General features: G+C 33.2%; 1 pseudogene; it reads right to left on the bottom strand.

The window, feature by feature from the left end:
- The window catches only part of LOC145682120 (cytochrome c oxidase subunit 2-like), a 45,525-nt pseudogene that overhangs the window by 27,645 nt on the left and 1,527 nt on the right, over nucleotides 1-16,353 (bottom strand).

The raw sequence follows: 16,353 nt of genomic DNA, 5'->3' as shown, positions 1-16,353 counted from the left end.
TAAAGAACTCGAAGTTTTTACATTCATGAATGTAGTCATGTACGTTCATGTGTTATTCATGCTGTAAGCGTTTAACACATTTTCGACATGATTTATTGCAGTTCTTTCAGACATTCGTTTGGACACCGAACACATTTCTCTTTACAGTTTGTTCCTGTTTTGAATTCTGAGGAGAAATGCTTCCGGCTCTGGTACTACTCACACCTATTTCTGGTTTCTCTCTTGCTGTACAACCTTTTGATTTATTTCTGGCGTTAAAACATTAATATCCTATTTTGCTGGCATTTTGTTTCCGTTTTCTGCCTTAGATTTATCTCTCTCTCTCTTCCGCTTACCTTTTTCTTCTCCAGTTTGCTTCTTCCGTTCTTCCTTCTTTCTCTTCATTTTTTGTATGTGCTTGAAGTGAAAATAAACGGAAGCGCTCTATAATGCATTTTCTCTTGCGCTTAGGTATATCTGGTTAATGCAGATACAATAGAACTACCCCTGCTAAAATGAGTTTAACTGCTTATAACAATTATGTTAGATTGTTGTAAAATACTGATTGTTACAGCAGTCATACCCGTTGCTTAGAGACGTAACATACGTTGCTTTACCACAAATAGCAAAAACTGGCATTTTCAAAACTCCTGCCTTCCCGGTTTGAACACCGATTTGTCTCTCTGACTCATAATCTTAGAAGTATTGAAACTAAACATATCTTTCTCTCATATTACGCTATTGCGTTAACCAATCTTGAGGAAAATAAAATATTTAAAACATATTTACTAAAAATATAAAATATATTTACTTACAATATAATATAAAGTTTATGACGTTAACATACCTTTAAATTAATTAAAACACCAGAATACCTTGTTATCTATAAAACTCAAAGACGATGAAATAAATCAAATATTTTTCTTCTTAAAAAATTGAAATTTCATTAACTCCAATGTTGTTATAGATTAATTAACTTATAATATAAAATGATCCTCACGTTATAAAACAGGGATTCAAGCAATCCAAAAAATTTAGACAGTTTTCATACTTGAAATACTGATGAATTGTATTTGATCACAGGCGAGTTCGGAAATATTACATCCACTTTCGCAAACAGTAAAATACGTGAGTTCTGCTTAAATGTGTAATTTCCTACCCGTATCTTTTGGAACATATTATAACAAAATAAATAGGATATTTTATATGTAGTTATGAATATGATATATTCATTGACAACATATAAAATATCTCATTTAATGAATGAGATATTTTCGTTGCATAGGGCACCTTCTGTATGATCGTGAAAATCAACATGACTTTCTTGAACGATATAAGAACTCGAATTGCTCTCTGGAGCTTTAGCTGACGCAATCGTTGTAGAAACTCATTCGTGCTTAACTTATTTGAATAATAATATAGTCAGTATTTTCTAGGAAAACCTGTTGTTCTTAAGCTATTAGAGAACAAATGAGTAACCTTACTTGCTAAAAAGTAATACATTTTGATGGAAACGCTAATAAATATTTGTTTATTTTAACTAAATATTAAACGAGTAGAATTCATTTAAAATTGTCCTGTAAAACACTACCATAAATAAAACATTACGCATCTCCGTACTTACAACTTATGGATATTATATTGAATAAGGTATTTTAGCTGTAACGCGTCTTTCTGTTTTTTCGGGAATAGAAACATTACTATTTTAAACGATACATGGCCTTGAAGTTTTGTCTGCAAGTTCCGCTGAATCTAGGACACGAATGTTATTTCGTAACAAAGAAAAATCGATCAAGCATAATTCCTGGATATTACCTTTAAGATAAAAATAATTATAAATACTATTTCTTTCTTAGTAAAAAGGAAGAGGGTGGACTCCATTCGAAATGTGATGTATAATTTTAAAGTTTTATTTAAAGAAAGTAATTTCAACATTTCAAATTTCCAAAGCTATACTCTCTTAAATGCTTATACATATTGCTAACTTTTAATGTAGAGTATCGAGAACGATTTACTAGATTGTATCTATCTATATAAAAGTTACGGTAAAGGTGACTGGCATGCGCTGAGAGCTATAGAGTAGAGACTTCTAGCTGAAAAAAAAATTGCACTTAATCGGATATAATGTACACACCGAACCTTATGCAATGGAACCATGGTGTAAACCATAGAGCGATTGACACTTTAAGGATTTTTTAAAATATAGATGACTACATCTTTTAATCTTTTTAAATATATTCTCTAAATTGTTTCTCAAAATATACATTAATACATATCTATTGCGGACAGGTATTATTACGTATTTTCAAAACAGAAAATAGTTATAGAGATTACATTGAATACAAGTAAAAACTATGGTGATTGGCACTGAAAATACCATAATTGTCACTTATTCTTATAGTGATTGTTACCGTTTGTAATCCGCAACTCAAATGGTTTTCGTTTATGAAGAACAACATAGTTTTACATTATGTAGCTTAATATAATACTATCCGGTTACTTTTTGAACAATAATTAGAAGAAATCACTTAAAAATGTTTATTACGTTCTACAAAAATAACATTTTAATTCAGCAAAATGACCAAAGTTTTTAAAACCTCTATCTTAATAAATCTTTGAATATGAAAGAAGGAAACGAGAAACTAGGGTCGCAAAATTCGCAGCATAGAGACTGAATGATATTTCTCACTATCATTATAACGTGGTGTCATGGGCGAAATAGGAAAGATTTCTAAGGGGCTCAAATCCCGGGTTGCTATTTTATGTTTTTTTTTTTATTTTTCATTAATATTAAGAAAAACTTAAGAAATTAACACATATTCATGAGCCAGAGAGGCTAGCGGCCCACCTTAGCCTCCTCTTATAGCATCCATTCCTAGTATCTTCACTGACGTCGTTCAGACCATATAGCAAATATGGCACAAAAAATCATCATCTTGCAGATATTCTGGGATACATCTTGCGATCCCTAAGAATGGAATATAAATGAAAACTATCTGTACATAAAGAACTCGAAGTTTTTACATTCATGAATGTAGTCCTGTACATTCAGGTGTTATTCATGCTGTAAGCGTTTAACACATTTTCGAAATGATTTATTGCAGTTCTTTCAGACATTCGTTTGGACACCGAACACATTTCTCTTTACAGTTTGTTCCTGTTTTTAATTCTGAGGAGAAATGCTTCCGGCTCTGGCACTACTAAGACCTTTTTCCGGTTCCTCTCTTGCTGTACAATCTTTTGATTTATTTCTGGCTGTACAACCTTTATATCCTATTTTGCTGGCATTTTGTTTCCGTTTTCTGCCTTAGATTTATCTCTCTCTCTCTTCCGCTTACCTTTTTCTTCTTCAGTTTGCTTCTTCCGTTCTTCCTTCTTTCTCTTCATTTTTTGTATGTGCTTGAAGTGAAAATAAACGATAAGCGCTCTATAATGCATTTTCTCTTGCGCTTAGGTATATCTGGTTAATGCAGATACAATAGAACTACCCCTGCTAAAATGAGTTTAACTGCTTATAAAAATTATGTGAGATTGTTGTAAAATACAGATTGTTACAGCAGTAATACCCGTTGCTTAGAGACGTAACATACGTTGCTTTACCACAAATAGCAAAAACTGGCATTTTCAAAACTCCTGCCTTCCCGGTTTCAACACCGATTTGTCGCTCTGACTCATAATCTTAGAAGTATTGAAACTAAACATATCTTTCTCTCATATTACGCTATTGCGTTAACCACTCTTGAGGAAAATAAAATATTTAAAACATATTTACTAAAAGTATAAAATATATTTACTTACAATATAATATAACGTTTATAACGTTAACATACCTTTAAATTAATTAAAACACCAGAATACCTTGTTATCTATAAAACTCAAAGACGATGAAATAAATCAAATATTTTTCTTCTTAAAAAATTGAAATTTCATTAACTCCAATGTTGTTATAGAATAATTAACTTATAATATAAAATGATCCTCACGTTATAAAACAGGGATTCAAGCAATCCAAAAAATTTAGACAGTTTACATACTTGAAATACTGATGAATTGTATTTGATCACAGGCGAGTTCGGAAATATTACATCCACTTTCGCAATCAGTAAATTGAGTGAGTTCTGCTTAAATGTGTAATTTCCTACCCGTATCTTTTGGAACATATTATAACAAAATAAATAGGATGTTTTATATGTAGTTATGAATATGATATATTCATTGACAACATATAAAATATCTCATTTAATGAATGAGATATTTTCGTTGCATAGGGCACCTTCTGTATGATCGTGAAAATCAACATGAATTTTTTGAACGATATAAGAACTCGCATTGCTCTCTGGAGCTTTAGCTGACGCAATCGTTGTAGAAACTCATTCATGCTTATCTTATTTGAATAATAATATAGCTCAGTATTTTCTAGGAAAACCTGTTGTTCTTAAGCTATTAGAGAACAAATGAGTAACCTTATTTGCTAAAAAGTAATACATTTTGATGGAAACGCTAATAAATATTTGTTTATTTTAACTAAATATTAAACGAGTAGAATTCATTTAAAATTGTCCTGTAAAACACTACCATAAATAAAACATTACGCTTCTCCGTACTTACAACTTATGGATATTGAATTGAATAAGATATTTTAGCTGTAACGCGTTTTTCTGTTTTTTTCGGGAATAGAAACGTTAGTACTTTAAACGATACATGGCCTTGAAGTTTTGTCTGCAAGTTCCGCTGAATCTAGGACACGAATGTTTTTTTCGGAACAAAGAAAAATCGACCAAGCATAATTCCTGGATATTACCTTTAAGATAAAAATATAAATACTATTTCCTTCTTAGTAAAAAGGAAGACGGTAGACTCCATTCGAAATGTAAAATTAAAGTTTTATATAAAGAAAGTAATTCCTTTTCAACATTTCAAATTTCCAAAGCTATACTCTCTTAAATGCTTATATATATTGCTAACTTTTAATGTAGAGTTTCGAGAACGATTTACTAGATTGTATCTATCTATATAAAAGTTACGGTAAAGGTGACTGGCATGCGCTGAGAGCTATAGAGTAGAGACTTCTAGCTGAAAAAAAAAATTGCACTTAATCGGATATATTGTACACACCGAAAATTATGCAATGGAATCATGGTGTAAACGATAGAGCGATTGACGCTTTAAGGATTTTTTAAAATATAGATGGCTACATCTTTTAATCTTTTTAAATATATTCTCTTAATTGTTTCTCAAAATATACATTAATACATATCTATTGTGAAGTATCCGTCTATTGGAAATGAAGTAACTGTGTATTGGATATAAAGAAGCATGAACTTTTGAAAACTTATGAAAGAAAACTTTGACTAGAAGTGTACATTCTCAGACACTTGTTGTAAATGCATATTTGTTAAATAAACTCGACTAGCTTCCTTCTTTCCTTTCCGTATACCTTCGAGCACAGCCTGATAGTTCCCGATTAAGTCATCATTCTTGAGTTGGACAAAACTAGGAGGAACAGAATAACAAGGGGTATTCAACATACGATCAAGAGAGGTGCAGGATCATCGGAGAGAAGCGGATCCCACCATTGGAGAACCACCGACTCCACAAGACAAAGAGTACCATTCTGACGGTTCATCGCCGCAGACACCTTTAAGTTTGTCACCAGAGTAGTAGAATGAAGGTGTAGGAGGACAACATCGCAAAGACGCATTATCGACGCCCCTTGCAGTTCAACAGGATTAAGATCCAGATGTTGATTGTCACCAGCTAATCCAGACTTCTCCAGATATTCATTCCAGATGACCAGGACGACACCACCTTCATTGGATATGTCAGGCTAGTGCTCATTCCTATTCTTTAATTACAACCTTTCTCTTTCTCTCACCCTTTTCCCCCAACTAGTCATTTTCTAAATTAAAACATTTGAATTTTATTTAAATTCAACCACAATTTTACAGTTAAGTACCGTGTTGTGCATCAGTTCCATCCCCATTTGGTTGCATTTATTTATTTCATATTCTGAGCTATAACTGATGACACAGCACCGGCACATGGTGGAGATGTAGTGAGGCTTACGCCTTTGTTACGATCCTAAAATTTCGATAAATTACGATCCTAAATATTTGGTAGATGCTTTAAGATCCCAAATTTTGAGTAATTTGTACTGTGTAATTTATAGTTTGTCGAGACAAATTAAGTAGAGTTATTCTTAACCCACCCGCCCTCCCTCGCTACTTTATTCATTTGCTCTGTTAGAGTAATTTTTTGTTTTGTTGTATTTTAATCGAATGATAAGTGGGTGAGAAGAGAAAATTTTGCCAAGTTATTATATTTTGTTTTTTGTGTTAGTACATAAGAAAAAGTGTTATTTACATTTTGGTGTTGGATATATATACATAGTAGTGTAAGATATTTATTATAAGTGTGATTTTGAAAATAGATATAATGGAGAATACTAGTATTATGTCTTCTGCTATAGATCGTTTAGTAGAACCCCCCAAATTTTCCGGCAAATTGAACGAGTCAGTTCAGTCGTTTTTTAGTCATTTTGAGGATTTTTCTGTCCTTCATAACCTACGTGATGTACAGAAACGTCATTTGTTGCCGTATTGTTTAGAAAACGGGGCTCGTGCTTATCTGCTAGCTTTACAATCGACCGCAGAATATGATAATCTCATGTATGTACAGATTAAGAAGAAATTAATAGAGGCTTATGAAGATAATATAGTTTCGCAAGTTTTAGAGCAAGAAATGAGAAATAGAGAACAGTTAGATTCTGAATCTGTCCTAGATTACATTTTTCATAAGTGGAAATTAATACTCGAGTACGATCCGAAGATGCCAGTGACCGAACAAATTAACTTGATAATCAATGGGTTATTGCCTTCATTTTATTCTGTAGTTGTAAGAAAATCGTATAAGACTGTTATTGAGTTAGCAAAGTCCTTAGGTCTAGAGGAAAGAGTTAATTTTCTTGTCAGCATGCGCAGTCAGCAATTGAAGTCCTTGGCAATAACAAACGAATACAATATACATCCTGTTAGTAAGAATGCTATACAGCAAAAAGAAAATATTTTAGATGTTAATATTCAGAACGAAAATGAAATTGTAAGTCAGCCTGAAAAAAATACATTGATAGCTCAGTTAGAGGGTATCAAAGTCCAGTTACAAGATCTTGTGCAAAGAACAGCGCTCGCAAAAGTTTCTCACGCACACAAAGGAAAATCTGTGTGTATGCAATCTTATGAGCGTTCGCGTTTGGAGCGAAGAAATTCATCCAACGCATCTTTCTTTCACTCACAGCGTTTTGCTTCCGACAATGCAGGCAATGTAAATGAGAATGTTAAATCGAATAATAGGAATAAAGTAGACAATAATATGTGTAATAATGTTAGAAATAGTAAGCGATATTATGTTCCTATTCAATATGAAGCTGATTTGCCTCATGTTAAAGCATATATTGATAATAAGCCGCATTTATTTCTATTGGATTCAGGCAGTACTGTTAGCTTAATTTCTGGTAATAGTTTAAGCAATAAGCATAAAATACTTAAAGGAACTACTTTTATTCGTGGTATCACTGGAAATTCTCAAGGAAGTGATCAAATCGCTTTAGTGAAATTTAAATTAGGAGGACAGTATTTTACGCATCCTTTTCGAGTGTATAATAATTTTCCGTATAATAGCATAATTGGCCAAGATTTTTTGAAAAGTCATCTTGCAATGGTTGATCACAATAAGAATTCTTTTAGTTTTGTTAAATTTGGTATTCCTCCAAGAATTGAATTGCCGCCATACGTATCTTTTGAAGAAATTTCTAACCATATAGCAAAATTATATAAACCTCAATTTTTAGTGGCTCGCTCTGTTGTTTTGCCTCCTAATTCAAGTGCTCAAGTTACATTAAAAAAAGTAAATGATCTTGCAGGAACTCGCAATTTATTAGTTCCCAATGAGTTAATAGATACGCAGGCAGAAAGTTTTGTGCGTAAATCAGTTGTAGACGAAATTCATCCGGTAATATCTGTGATTAATCCTACCAAAAGTAAACTTTACTTAAAAAAAGATGTTGTTTTGGGTTCTGCCGAACATGTTATCAGTGATACCAACTTCAAGAAACAAAATAGCACTAATAATAAGGTTCATCAAGTTAATGCAGTAGATACGAAATCTTTTCCTGAAGGTTATGATAAATATAGAGTAAATGTTAACCCTGAATTGTTGCCACATCAACAGCAGCAATTATATGATTTAGTAGAGGAATTTTATTCTAGTTTTTCTTGGAATGAATTTGATTATGGTTGTGCTAAAGGATATAAGCATAAAATTGAATTAGTAGACAATATCCCAGTAAATCGACCCCAATTTTCGATACCATTTCATCTACGGGATGAGATCAAAAAACAAGTAGATATTTTATTGAAAAGTAAGATCATTGAACCTAGTATTAGTCCGTATAATTCTCCGGTAATGCTTGTTAAAAAGAAGAATGGACAGTATAGATTTGTGCAAGACGCCCGTTATATTAACCGGAAAGTGGTTCCTGACAGTTTTCCGGTCCCTCCTATTCAGGATATTTTGACTAATTTGGCAGGACGCAAATATCTATGTTCTAGCGACGTTTTTGGAGCTTTCTTTAATATTCCCCTCACTGAAGAATCAAAACCTATTACAGCTTTTTCGATTCCGGGCGTGGGATCGTACCATTTTAATTTTTTGCCTCAGGGTGTAAAGACATCTACTAGCGGTATGAACAGATTAGTGAAACTCACCTTGGAAGGTCTTCCACAAGATAAAATATTTGCCTATGTTGACGATTATTTTTGGTCTAGTGATAGTTTTGATGAAATTGTGCAGTTAACTCGTATGTTGCTTCAAAGAATAAAAGAAATTGGTTTAAAGCTTTCCCCAGAAAAAACAAAATTGGGATATTTTTCATTAGATGTTTTAGGTCACACTGTTAGTAAAGATGGTTTGTCTATTTCGAAACGAATAATTAACTCAATTTCCAACTATCAACGTCCCAAAACAAAGAAACAGGTCAAAAGTTTTTTAGGATTGGCTTCTTTTGTTCGTTCGTATTTACCTAATTTCAGTCAATTAGCAGAAGCGTTACTTTCTTTGTTGAAAAAAGACGCTCCTTCTCGTTGGAAGGACGCACAGGAGACAGCATTCAATAATATTAAACAAGCCATCATTTCAGCACCTTGTCTCATGAGATACAAGCCTGATTATCCTCTGTATCTCTATTTTGATGCCAGCAAAGTCGCTCTTTCTGGACTAATCAAACAACCTCAAAATTCACCTGACGACACAAATCTAGTTCCCATTAGTTATTGTAGTCGTGCAACGTCTCCTAGCGAGAGAAGACTACACCCTTATCAGCTTGAATTACTAGCATTATTGTACTCATTACGTTCATTTAGGTATTTTCTTTTGGGTCGTCATTTTTATTTGAAGACAGATTGTCATAGTTTAATTTATTTGAAGCAAACAAAGAATGTAAGTAAGATTTCTAGATGGTTGAGTGAGATCGAATCGTATAATTTCACTATTTCACATATCAGTGGCTCCAGTAACGTAGAGGCAGACGCCATTTCACGTTTTTCTAACCCCCCTAGAGATTTGGAAGACGAGAAAAAGAATCAAGAAGATCCGAAAATTTTGTTTACTCAGACCACAAATTCATTTTCAATTTTAAATGAGTCAAATCTGGCAACAGAACAGCGTAAAGATCCGTTTTTTAAAGATATTTTTTCTTGGTTGGAACAGAAAGAAAATAGAAATCCTAAAATAGAACGCCAAGCATTATATTTTACTATTAAAGATGGAATTTTGTATAGAAAGCAGAAAACTTCTCAAGGTATAAGATTTTTGGTTGCAGTTCCTACTTCTTTGCGTTATAAAGTTTTTAATGCTTGTCATACGTCAGCATTGGGATCATCTCATTCTGGTTATTCTAAAACCTATGATATATTAGTAAAAAAAGTGTATTTTCCCAACATGAAGAAATATATATATCAGAAGTGTAAAGAATGTACGATTTGTCAAGTATCGAAATCGAAAATTGGTTCTCCGTATGGTACATTGCTTACTTATCCTTCCGTTCCCCCTTTCTATCGCATCCACATAGATGTAGCTGGGAATTATTCCCCCAATAATATGTTAAATCACAAAAATATGATAGTTGTAGTAGACAGTTGTACTAGATACATAATTGCAGATTCCCTTCCTGATGTTACAGCAAGTACTTTGGCTTCATTTCTTTATCATAAAGTAATTTTAAAGTTTGGAATTTTCTATGAAATTGTCTTAGACAAAGGCAGTGCATTCACTAGTGGACTATTTAAAGAATTATGTGCCATGATTGGTGCTAACATGCGTTTTGTAAATGTACATGGGCATTATAGTAATGGTGTTTGTGAAATTAGTATTAGAAACATAGAACAACGATTGAAATCAGCTTTATGTGACAAGGATTTAGGAGAATGGATTGACTTATTACAACCCATAGTTTTTTCGCTTAACGTCACCAAGAATTTATCGTCTCAAATTTCACCATTTGAATGTCTTTTTGGCTTCAAACCTAGGTTACTTCATCAGGCAATTTTAAATACCCCGTGTCAATACGAGGATAATGCCATTCGTTTACAGCAATTACAAGAGATTAGAGACAAAGCGCAAGAAAATCTTTACAAACGTCATAAAACGGCGACAAAATTTTTTGACAAGAGACATACGAAACCTGCTTTTAAAGAAGGAGAAAAAGTTTGGATATTAGACACCACAAGAAAAAAAGGTCACGCCAAAGCATTCAGCGGAAAGTTTATTGGTCCAGGCATAATTGAACGTGTGGAAAATCCAAATTCATATTTTGTTAAGTATAAGACCGCCCGAGGATCTTACAAGATAGACAGCATAGCAGTCCAGAGATTGAAGAAGTTTTATGAGAAGGAAAACCCGGAAGAGGAAGACCATACGATGAAAAAGAAGAAGACGAGACGCGAAGACCATCAAGGATCACCAACTGAAGAGATTTTCAACCCCAGGAGACAATGTTTAGAAGAAGAAGTTTTCATCCCTTCTCTTCATATCAAGGATGTTGTGATTGCCGAAAATCTACCGACGTGGGCAACTATAGGGAAGAATTCTACAGAAGAAAAACCGAAATTTGCCTGTAATACTGCCATCAATCAGAAGATTAGTATTTATAAAGGTAACATAGTGGATATAAAAGCAGATGCCTTAGTAAATCCAACGAATGAAACCTTAACTTTTTTAGGTGGTGCAGATAAAGCCATTCAAGACGCAGCTGGATCTGAATTTTTAGAAGAATGTTTGACCATATCATCATTGAAGCCAGGAGAAGCGAAAATTGCCAATGGTTATCGTCTACCAGCTAATTGTGTAATTATGACATGTGGACCACGGAATTCAGACAAGAAGATTTTACGAGAGACGTACAAAAATTGTTTTAAAGTGATGTTGGAGAATGACCTATCTACAATTGTATTACCTAATATTTCAACTGGAGCATTTAAATTTCCGAAGTTAGAAGCTGCCAAAATTGCCTTGGCTACAACAAGAATATTTTTAGAGGAACATCTTGATGACGTAAACCGTGTCGTATTCTGTGTTTATGATAGAGAGAATTGGGACATTTATCAGCGATTACTCCCCATATATTTTCCCATTGATGAAGAATCTGTTAGTCCGTCTGTCCGTACGTAACTTGTATGTGGATTACTTTTCTTGAAGATTGGATTGTGCATAGGAACACCTTGTAGATGGATGATGAACTTTCTTTTAGCACTGGCCACGCTTGGAAGTTAGTTTATCTTGGTTTTGATTTGTGCATCCAAATCTACCGGTAGAACACTTCGAAAATTTAGAACACTTTGAAACTTGGAATACTTCGAATTTTGGAACACGTTGGTATCTTCAAGAATTGTACCATTTTGTTTGATTGGACAGCGTATCACTACAGAAGTTTCTTACTTTTATTTTTTTTCAAATGTGAGTATGTGAAGAATGAAGAAAATCAACGACACGTATATGGATAGATATTTCGATGAATATATTAAGAAGATGTAAGAAGATTGAAGTCAAGATCGCAAAAACCATGCTCCATCCCTTCAGATGTCTAAGATTCGATGCCATGATTGATGTCTAGTATTCGATGCCCGAAGAGGACAAGATTAAAGAAGAAAGAAGATGAAGATAAGAAGAATTTATATGTTAGTTAGGGTTGTAGGTTATATGTGGTGAATAGTTCTCTCGTGCTGATTTCATATAGTTTGATTACAGCCAGTATATGGGGCTATAACCATATCTTGGAATTCTTTTCCAGTCTACGGACGCTTTAAGCCTAAATAACTTAAAGCTCATTTTTCTCAAACTGAAATCAGTACCCTTCTTGTGCAGTCTAACTTTACTATCTTTGGTTAGCTAGATAGTATTACACCGTTTTTTCTTTTCGCGTATTAGTCACGTTTGATATTGAAGTTATTTTTTTTTCTGCATTAGAGGAACATATATATAGAGAGAGGTCTACATTGGATTATGAAATATTTATTTATTTGATTATGATTTTTTTTATTATACGTATCTAAGTTTTGATAATCTGTGTAAGTGATAATTAAATTTAGTATTATTCCTACCTTTCATTTCCCTTCCCTGAGCACTTAACGGAACTCCAAACTAACACATGTCACTCACAATGATATTATGCAAGCACTAATGTTTATTTTTCTTTTTCTTATTTTCCATTTTCCCAGAGACGCTGTCGTCATATCTTCAGGTTACCTAGTAAACTATATGAACTGTCTTAGGAACGCACACTCAGCATTTTGCAGTTTGTGGTCAAGGATTAATTCAAAACAAACAATATGTTACACAAAGAACTCTCTTACCTTTAACGAACAATTTTTTTTTTTTTTGGACTTTCTTCAATATTTTTATTTTCTCTTTTTCTACTACGGAAAATTAAAATTTTCGTGTATTTTGATTTCGAGGAGGGGGTGTGAAGTATCCGTCTATTGGAAATGAAGTAACTGTGTATTGGATATAAAGAAGCATGAACTTTTGAAAACTTATGAAAGAAAACTTTGACTAGAAGTGTACATTCTCAGACACTTGTTGTAAATGCATATTTGTTAAATAAACTCGACTAGCTTCCTTCTTTCCTTTCCGCATACCTTCGAGCACAGCCTGATAGTTCCCGATTAAGTCATCATTCTTGAGTTGGACAAAACTAGGAGGAACAGAATAACAAGGGGTATTCAACATACGATCAAGAGAGGTGCAGGATCATCGGAGAGAAGCGGATCCCACCATTGGAGAACCACCGACTCCACAAGACAAAGAGTACCATTCTGACGGTTCATCGCCGCAGACACCTTTAAGTTTGTCACCAGAGTAGTAGAATGAAGGTGTAGGAGGACAACATCGCAAAGACGCATTATCGACGCCCCTTGCAGTTCAACAGGATTAAGATCCAGATGTTGATTGTCACCAGCTAATCCAGACTTCTCCAGATATTCATTCCAGATGACCAGGACGACACCACCTTCATTGGATATGTCAGGCTAGTGCTCATTCCTATTCTTTAATTACAACCTTTCTCTTTCTCTCACCCTTTTCCCCCAACTAGTCATTTTCTAAATTAAAACATTTGAATTTTATTTAAATTCAACCACAATTTTACAGTTAAGTACCGTGTTGTGCATCAGTTCCATCCCCATTTGGTTGCATTTATTTATTTCATATTCTGAGCTATAACTGATGACACAGCACCGGCACACTATTGCGGAGGACAGGTATTATTACGTATTTTCAAAACAGAAAATAGTTATAGAGCTTACATTGAATACAAGTAAAAAACTATGGTGATTGGCAATACAATAATTGCCACAATACAATAGTGACTGAAAATACAATAATTGTCACTTATTCTTATAGTGGTTGCCACTGTTAGTAATCCGCAACTCAAATGGTTTTCGTTTACGAAGAACAACATAGTTTTACATTATGTACCGAAATATAATACTATCAGGTTACTTTTTGAACAATAATTAGAAGAAATCACTTAAAATTGTTTATAACGTTCTACAAAAATAACATTTTAATTCAGCAAAATGACCAAAGTTTTTAAACCCTCTATCTTAATAAATCTTTGAATATGAAAGAAGTAAACGAGAAACTAGGGCCGCAAAATTCGCAGCATAGAGACTGAATTTTATTACTCACTATCATTATAACCTGGTGTCATGGGCGAACAAGGAAAGATTTCTAGGGGGCTCAAATCCCGGGTTGCTATTTTATGTTTTTTTTTTTTCATTAATATTAAGAAAAACTTAAGAAATTAACACATATTCATGAGCCAGAGAGGCTAGCGGCCCACCTTGCCCTCCTCTTCTAGCATCCATTCTTTGTATCTTCACTGTCGTCGTTCAGAACATATAGCAAATATGGCACACAAAATCATCTTGCAGATATTCTGGGATACATCTTGTGATCCCTAAGAATGGAATATAAATGAAAACTATTTGTACACAAAGAATTCGAAGTTTTTACATTCATGAATGTAGTCATGTACATACATGTGTTATTCATGCTGTAAGCGTTTAACACATTTTCGACATGATTTATTGCAGTTCTTTCAGACATTCGTTTGGACACCGAACACATTTCTCTTTACAGTTTGTTCCTGTTTTTAATTCTGAGGAGAAATGCTTCCGGCTCTGGCACTACTAACACCTATTTCTGGTTCCTCTCTTGCTGTACAATCTTTTGATTTATTTCTGGCTGTACAACCTTTATATCCTATTTTGCTGGCATTTTTTTCCGTTTTCTGCCTTAGATTTATCTCTCTCTCTCTCTTCCGCTTACCTTTTTCTTCTTCAGTTTGCTTCTTCCGTTCTTCCATCTTTCTCTTCATATTTTGTATGTGCTTGAAGTGAAAATAAACGGTAAGCGCTCTATAATGCATTTTCTCTTGCGCTTAGGTATATCTGGTTAATGCAGATACAATAGAACTACCCTTGCTTAAATGAGTTTAACTGCTTATAACAATTATGTGAGATTGTTGTAAAATACTGATTGTTACAGCAGTCATACCCGTTGCTTAGAGACGTAACATACGTTGCTTTACCACAAATAGCAAAAACTGGCATTTTCAAAACTTCTGCCTTCCCGGTTTGAACACCGATTTGTCTCTCTGACTCATAATCTTAGAAGTATTGAAACTAAACATATCTTTCTCTCATATTACGCTATTGCGTTAACCACTCTTGAGGAAAATCAAAATATTTAAAACATATATACTAAAAATATAAAATATATTTACTTACAATATAATATAAAGTTTATTACTTTAAAATACCTTGACATTAAGGAAAACACCAGAATACCTTGTTATCTATTAAACTCAACAAATATCAAATAAATCAAATATCTTCTTAAAAAATTGAAATTTCATTAACACCAACGTTGTTATAGAATAATTAACTTATAATATAAAATGATCCTCACGTTATAAAACAGGGATTCAAGCAATCCAAAAAATTCAGACAGTTTACATACTTGAAATACTGATGAATTGTATTTGATTACAGGCGATTTCGGAAATATTACATCCAGTTTCGCAAACAGTAAAATACGTGAGTTCTGCTTAAATGTGTAATTTCCTACCCGTATCATTTGGAACATATTATAACAAAATAAATAGGATATTTTATATGTAGTTATGAATATGATATATTCATTGACAACATATAAAATATCTCATTTAATGAATGAGATATTTTCGTTGCATAGGGCACCTTCTGTATGATCGTGAGAATCAACATGATTTTCTTGAACGATATAAGAACTCGAATTGCTCTCTGGAGCTTTAGCTGACGCAATCGTTGTAGAAACTCATTCATGCTTAACTTATTTGAATAATAATATAGCTCAGTATTTTCTGGGAAACCTGTTGTTCTTAAGCTATTAGAGAACAAATGAGTAACCTTATTTGCTAAAAAGTAATACATTTTGATGGAAATGCTAATAAATATTTATTTATTTTAACTAAATATTAAACGAGTAGAATTCATTTAAAATTGTCGTGTAAAACACTACCATAAATAAAACATTACGCTTCTCCGTACTCACAACATATGGATATTGAATTGAATAAGATATTTTAGCTGTAACGCGTCTTTCTGTTTTTTCGGGAATAGAAACGTTACTATTTTGAACGATACATGGCCTTGAAGTTCTGTCTGCAAGTTCCGCTGAATCTAGGACACGAATGTTTTTTCGTAACAAAGAAAAATCGATCAAGCATAATTCCTTGATATTACCTTTAAGTTAAAAATAATTATAAATACTATTTCTTTC

This window comes from Thermobia domestica, chromosome 3, assembly GCF_964235325.1.
Source record: "Thermobia domestica chromosome 3, izTheDome1.hap1.1, whole genome shotgun sequence".
In the NCBI taxonomy this organism is placed as follows: domain Eukaryota; kingdom Metazoa; phylum Arthropoda; class Insecta; order Zygentoma; family Lepismatidae; genus Thermobia; species Thermobia domestica.
This window is presented reverse-complemented; position numbering and strand designations above follow the sequence as displayed.